The following is a 6000-nucleotide window of genomic DNA, read 5'->3' as shown; positions in this document are numbered from 1 at the left end:
GTCAAAGTGTCCTTGAGCAAGACGCTGGACTCCAGGTTTCTCCCAGCTTGTGTGAATGTGACGGACCGTGTAAAGAGACTCAAACAGTAAAATCAGACGAGGTTTAAACACAAACATCTCACATGACACAGCAAATATCTAAATAATCCTTAACGAAACTCTTCTTCCTAGAAAGCTCACAGATGAATGTGTAACATCTCTGTAGGGGGAAATAAACCAGCCTCCATGTTGTGGTTTCATCTTTCAGTTATCTGCCAGGGTTTTGTTTTTTGTTTTTTGTTTCTAGATTTTGGCCGGGAGCCGTTGCCACCAGTCGAGGCTTCAGGAAGTTTGTCCTCCCGGCCAATAAATTCTGAACAGATTTTCTCACCTTTGGTGATAGAGCCGTTGCTTCCAGTCTTTATGCTTTCAGCCTGTCATACTCACACAGTGCTGATAAGATATAATCACACCACTGGAGGTTTTTAATGTCTGCTGCATATTGTTTTTGGTGAATATATATATATATATATATAAAACAGCAATAAAAGGTGATTCACAGATTGGATTTGTGTTGAGATTGGAGCCATTTTCAGGACTTAATATTTACTTTTTTGTAAAAATGTAGACATTTTCATCACATATTCTCAACTAAGAAAGACTTTAAAGCTTAAATTTAAAGGTTACCGCGGCACTATTTGACCAGTTTGGTCCGGTCGAGGTGAACCTGGACTGAACTTGTTTGACACCCCCGGTCTCTCCTCTCTGCACTGGAGCTTCAGGTCCAGTCTGATGACAGGTGGGAAGCTTCATCCAGTCATTTCATGGACTCCGCCTCCTCTCGCACAGATCATGAATGATGCCCGCGCCAACCACTTCCCACTGCCATCTGCACTTAATCAGAGACAAACAAGAAGCATTGAAATTATTGATTTGAATTAAAAAAATAAAAAAATAAATAAAAAAAACATTCAGAACACATGACATATTTGCTGCCATGGCGATGAAGCGAATGTGAGTGAGGCTTCGAACGATGCTGCAGCAGAAAGATGAGGACGCCTCACCATCCTTCAGTTCACATCATCGTTGAGTGCATGATTGGAGAGGATGGAGGGACACTTCCTGAAGCAAGATCATCTCTGCACCTGCAGATAATTAGAGGCGATTACTAATTTCAGAGGCTCATCAGACCGCAGCAGATATGCAAAACTTGGCTCATGAAAGTGTAATTTTTTTTAAATTTGCTTATTTATTTTTTGAAAATATATTCCAGCTGAAAAGCATTTATTCCCAGAGGGGTGTATACCTGAACTGCAGGGGAACCTCGTCGTAGAGCGCGTGTCCATTTTTAAAGATCTTATTCATGAATGTAAAATGGCAGAAAGCGACAACTGGTGGAGGCCCGTGGAGCTGGCGGGGTCCCTCTGGTGCCAAGCGTTGATTAAACTCCACTTCAATTGGCCAATAAATACATTGAGAAGACAAGACAAACCCCTCCTCCTGTGATGATTACACTCGGAATCACAGTGTGAGTGTGGAGGTGCGCTGCCAGAAGCAGGTGCCATCTGTTCGGATTCCCGTGTGAACTTGGCGCTCCGTGGCCTCCATCTGCTGCGTCTTGGCCGGCGCCCACCGTGGCTCCGGCGTGGATCGGGCGGACGCGGGTCAGTCGTGTTCGCTCTGTCGGCTCAGCTTTTCATTACGCGAACCGACTGGCACCTTCAGAAAACAAGCACAGCTCAGTGACGAAACGAAACGAAACATTGCAGAGGTACATTTTTCCTCTTGGCCACGTCAGACATAAACATCAGTACAGGGAACATATTACTCTTGGGAGTAAAACATTTGATTGATAAGTTAGTTTTAAGGAGAAACGCAGACGAGACTGTGTGGGGGGGAAAAGCATAACTCCCAGTCGCTGATTTTGCCCCCAAAATGAAGCTGGAATAACAAAAACACTGAGTCAGCCTCGGACTTGTGCAGAAGTTTGTCTCCTGAGGGCACGACTGACAATCAATCACATAAAACACACGTATACCTGCAGTTCTCACAGGGGTTGGAGGTTAAACACAATTTCCCAAGAGGCAAAATTGAAGTCAAGCGATGCCAATCTGAAAAAAAATAAAAATGATCATTCTCTTTACTGGTTCTTCTCCTCAGATTGGTAAAACTGCCTCCGGAGTCTTGACCTCATACTAAAATCCCACTGAAGTGCCAGAGAGCGAATAATTCAGCGTCTGAAGGTCCAAGGTCGTTCCTTGAGATGTAGGCCACAGGACGAGCGTGCGTGCAGAACATTTTAGATGATTAGACGATCCTTATCACACGACTCTCCATCAAATAGGCCAAAATAAGAAGTCGGATCTGATTCGTATAAAGACGAGAAGCAGCGGGAATCAACAGTCTCCTCAAATCAGTTCAATAGCCTCACTTCTGCTGGAGGATTCATCTGAAGGCAGGGAAAGAAAGGTGTGTTTTTATATTGAAAAATTCAGTTCGTATTCATATATACCTGTCCCACTTATGGTTTTACGTAATTATCAATTTCGTCATTTCAATTCACCTTCATTAAATTCATATTTGCTTTGTTTCCTCCTGTAACATTAGAACTATAAATTCTAAGTTACATAAGGATGTTTTGCCACTTTGGCACCCTGCCTGACATGAAGTGTGCTTACAGAACTTGTGCAAGTTTCAGAATGTCCAGTTTCCGACATTCGGCCATCGTACATAATGTTCATCGTCATTTCAGGGTCTTTGACGCGGGAAAGTTCAAACACAGGAACCAGGAAACAGACCGAGTCACTGAAGCACAGAAACACAGACGAATCAACCACCAGAGTACACAGACGATGTTACATACCACAGCCACCAGGTGAAGAATATCACACACTCAGGCAGGTGAAACACATCAGGGCAGAAAGCAGCAATCAGACACAGACGAGAACTCAAAGAAACCAGGACAAATAAAACAAGATATTAAAGAACACGGCACTCAGTGGCTTATCAAATGTGTAAAATGTAATCTTCGTACATCTGATTGACTGTTTTCCCCATTTAAAGAAGTTTTCTTAAGACATAAGGCATAAAATATGCAGGATTTAGCGAGTTTTTATTTTATTTTTCCAAATTAAAACAAACAAACAAAAAAACCCAGAATGTGTATTTTACAAAATGTTGAACATGCATTTACTTTAGCTCCATACATCAGCCGCCCCACTGAGTCCATATCAACCCCCCGACCGTTCAGCCGCCTGTGAAAACAAAGAGACGCACAGCTGATCAAACACATCCTCACTTCCACTTCTTATCAGACTTGTCAGGAAGGTCGAGCCAAACGGGATCAATTCCTCTGATTTATTTCATGAGTCTTTAAAAATATCGCTAAATATCTTTTAGATACAATTTCATCGAGGAAATATATGAATTATTATGAAAAATGTGCGTAAGAGCTTCAATGTTAGAAGATACAAGTGTCCAGAATTTAAAAAAAACCTCAAATTATTAAACAATTTCTAATAGAATTATGTTCTAATCTTTATAGAAAACAGCACACAGCTGATAAAGTTATTTATGTAGTTTTGGTAGACGTACATTCATGACATTTCATGGCTACAATTTCGATTTCATTGAGCTGTTTTAGCTTTTGCAGCCATTTTTAGCAGTTTTGACTGATTCAGTTTGTTTAGTTGTTGTGGCCATTTCACCTTTTGACCATTTCTTTCCAGGATTGTTTGTCACTTCAGCCATTTTAACAGTTTGAAATGAATTATTCCAGCTATAAGTACTAACTGCATCTCAACTACAATAATAAAAAAAAAATCTACCCAACCAAGAAGAAGTTCCTCTTAGAATAGAAGAATAAAACACCATTAAATGTAAATACTGTTGTTTCCTTCATGGTAAAATAATGAATAAATGAAAACGCAGCCTGTTTGAACCGTTTCATCACATAAAAGGTTGAAGTAGTTTTTTTTTGGTTTTTTTTTTTGCTGACTTGGCATTCAGCACTGTTCTCTGCAATCTTTAGTCTGCCTCGACGTGATTTCCACAAAACTTAACCATCACATACACACTGAAAGCGTGTCAGAATACTCTGGTGGGTTTTTCCTTTCGCACATGTACAAATCAAGAAGCAGCTAAAAGCTGCAGATTTTTATATTTTATATCAATGAACGTGTGAAGATTGGGGGTTTTCTAATGCGGCGAGAATCACACAACGCCGACGTCAAAAGGCCACGAGGAGAAGGTAATTACATTCATTATGGAAACTCATTTCTATTCACGTTTCTTTTAATCTTTGTGCTTCTCGGAGGGCCTCGCTTCAGCGGGGATTATAGCAAACAAAAAGGGTCGAGAAGCGCAGGACGAGCTTATCTCCGCTCCTTGACAGTCACTCTCACGGCCTTTATGAATTCAGGGCTGGTCATCTAAGCCGATAGGAGAATCCACTATCCGTGCTAAAAATAGCCTGTCAGGAACATTTGCTTGAATTGGATATTTGAACCTGCTGCAGCGACTGCGGGGGAAATGGCAACTTTCACCGGCGCGTGACGGGAATGTGGAACGTTTTCATTTCTGTGGCCAAATGCTGCATTAACATGATGTTGAATTTCACCTAAAAAAAAACAACCCAGGAAGGACCTGCAGAGGGTGGCGAGGGTGGCTGAGCAGACCGTCGCTCACGCCCCTCAGAGACATTCACACTGTCCGACTGCAAACGATGAACCCGGGACATCGTCTGGTCAAACTTCCATCCGAAAAACAGGTTTACCTTGGAAATGGGGCTTGAAAAGTTTCATGTGTGGTTTTGATATGTGCAACAAACAAAATAATGCATTGATGAAGATTCAGTTACAGTTTAGGATGGGAAACATTTCATCATATTTTTAGCTGTTTTATGTTCCTGATTTAACAATTTTTTCGACGATTTAGATAATTTTTTTTTACCATTTTGGCTCCGTTTTAAGCAGTTGTGCATGTTTTCCCCTCATTAAGCTTTTTTTTGTAATTTTTTGGTTTTTGCATTTTTCCCCAGTTATGGAGGTTTTACCTTTTTTTTTTTTTTTTTCTTTAATTCCTTTTGAAACGACAGGTGTGTGTTAATAACCCAAAAAAAGCTCAAATGTTTACTTACATATAAATGTCTGAAAGCTTCAGGGGAGAGCCAAAGAGCCACCTGATATCAACCTTTCACATATTCAAAAAACCCACGTCTCTTTAAAGCATTTACATTTTTGTCAATCTAAAGCCCCATTTGATGCCAACTCAAGCCACTATAGCTGAAGCAGTAATCAGATTCCTCTGAGGCCAGAAATTAATCTATAAACAGAGAAATGAGTAAAATCAACGGCATTCCTCAGAGGAATCTACTGTTGTTCTCCATCTTGTGTCGATACGCAGTTCTTGTATTTCTCTGCATGTTTTCAGCCAAACGTGGTCCAAGGGCCTCTTATTGCACTTTAGACATCATTTAAAAGATGATTTTGTAAAAAGTAATCCGTACTTTATCATTTAAACTATTGTTTACTGTTAATTGTGTTAAATCAGTTTTAAAACCGAGGATGTGAAGTGCCTCTTGCCCAGGCCACCCGCGTGAGAGAGACGTCGATCTCAGTTTCCTGGTTAAATAAATAATAAATAAATTTAATAGAATTATGCCCCGACCCGTTATGAGCTGAAGTAAACATGCAAACTCCACACAGGGATGGAGATCTCACCACTCTGTTATAATGCAGTATAACAACCATATTGTTATTAAGCAATAGCAATAAATCCGAATTCTAAAAGGTTTCACCCATTTTTCTTTCATCCTCGCCTTATTGCACATTCTGAGTGTCGTCGGGTTCAAACTCCTGTGAGATGCTGCCGCTCTGACGGAGACGAGGCCGACCTCCAGCACCGCTGACTCTGTCGTTTCTGGAGAGATCTAAAGCCACATCAGACAACAGTCACTGTGTGGGAGGTTATCGCCCCGCTACCTCAATTTGATAGAACTCCCCCGTGCCTCCATAAAGCACG

This window comes from Lipophrys pholis (assembly GCF_963383615.2).
Source record: "Lipophrys pholis genome assembly, chromosome: 1".
In the NCBI taxonomy this organism is placed as follows: Eukaryota; Metazoa; Chordata; class Actinopteri; order Blenniiformes; family Blenniidae; genus Lipophrys; species Lipophrys pholis.
Note: the sequence above shows the minus strand (reverse complement) of the source record.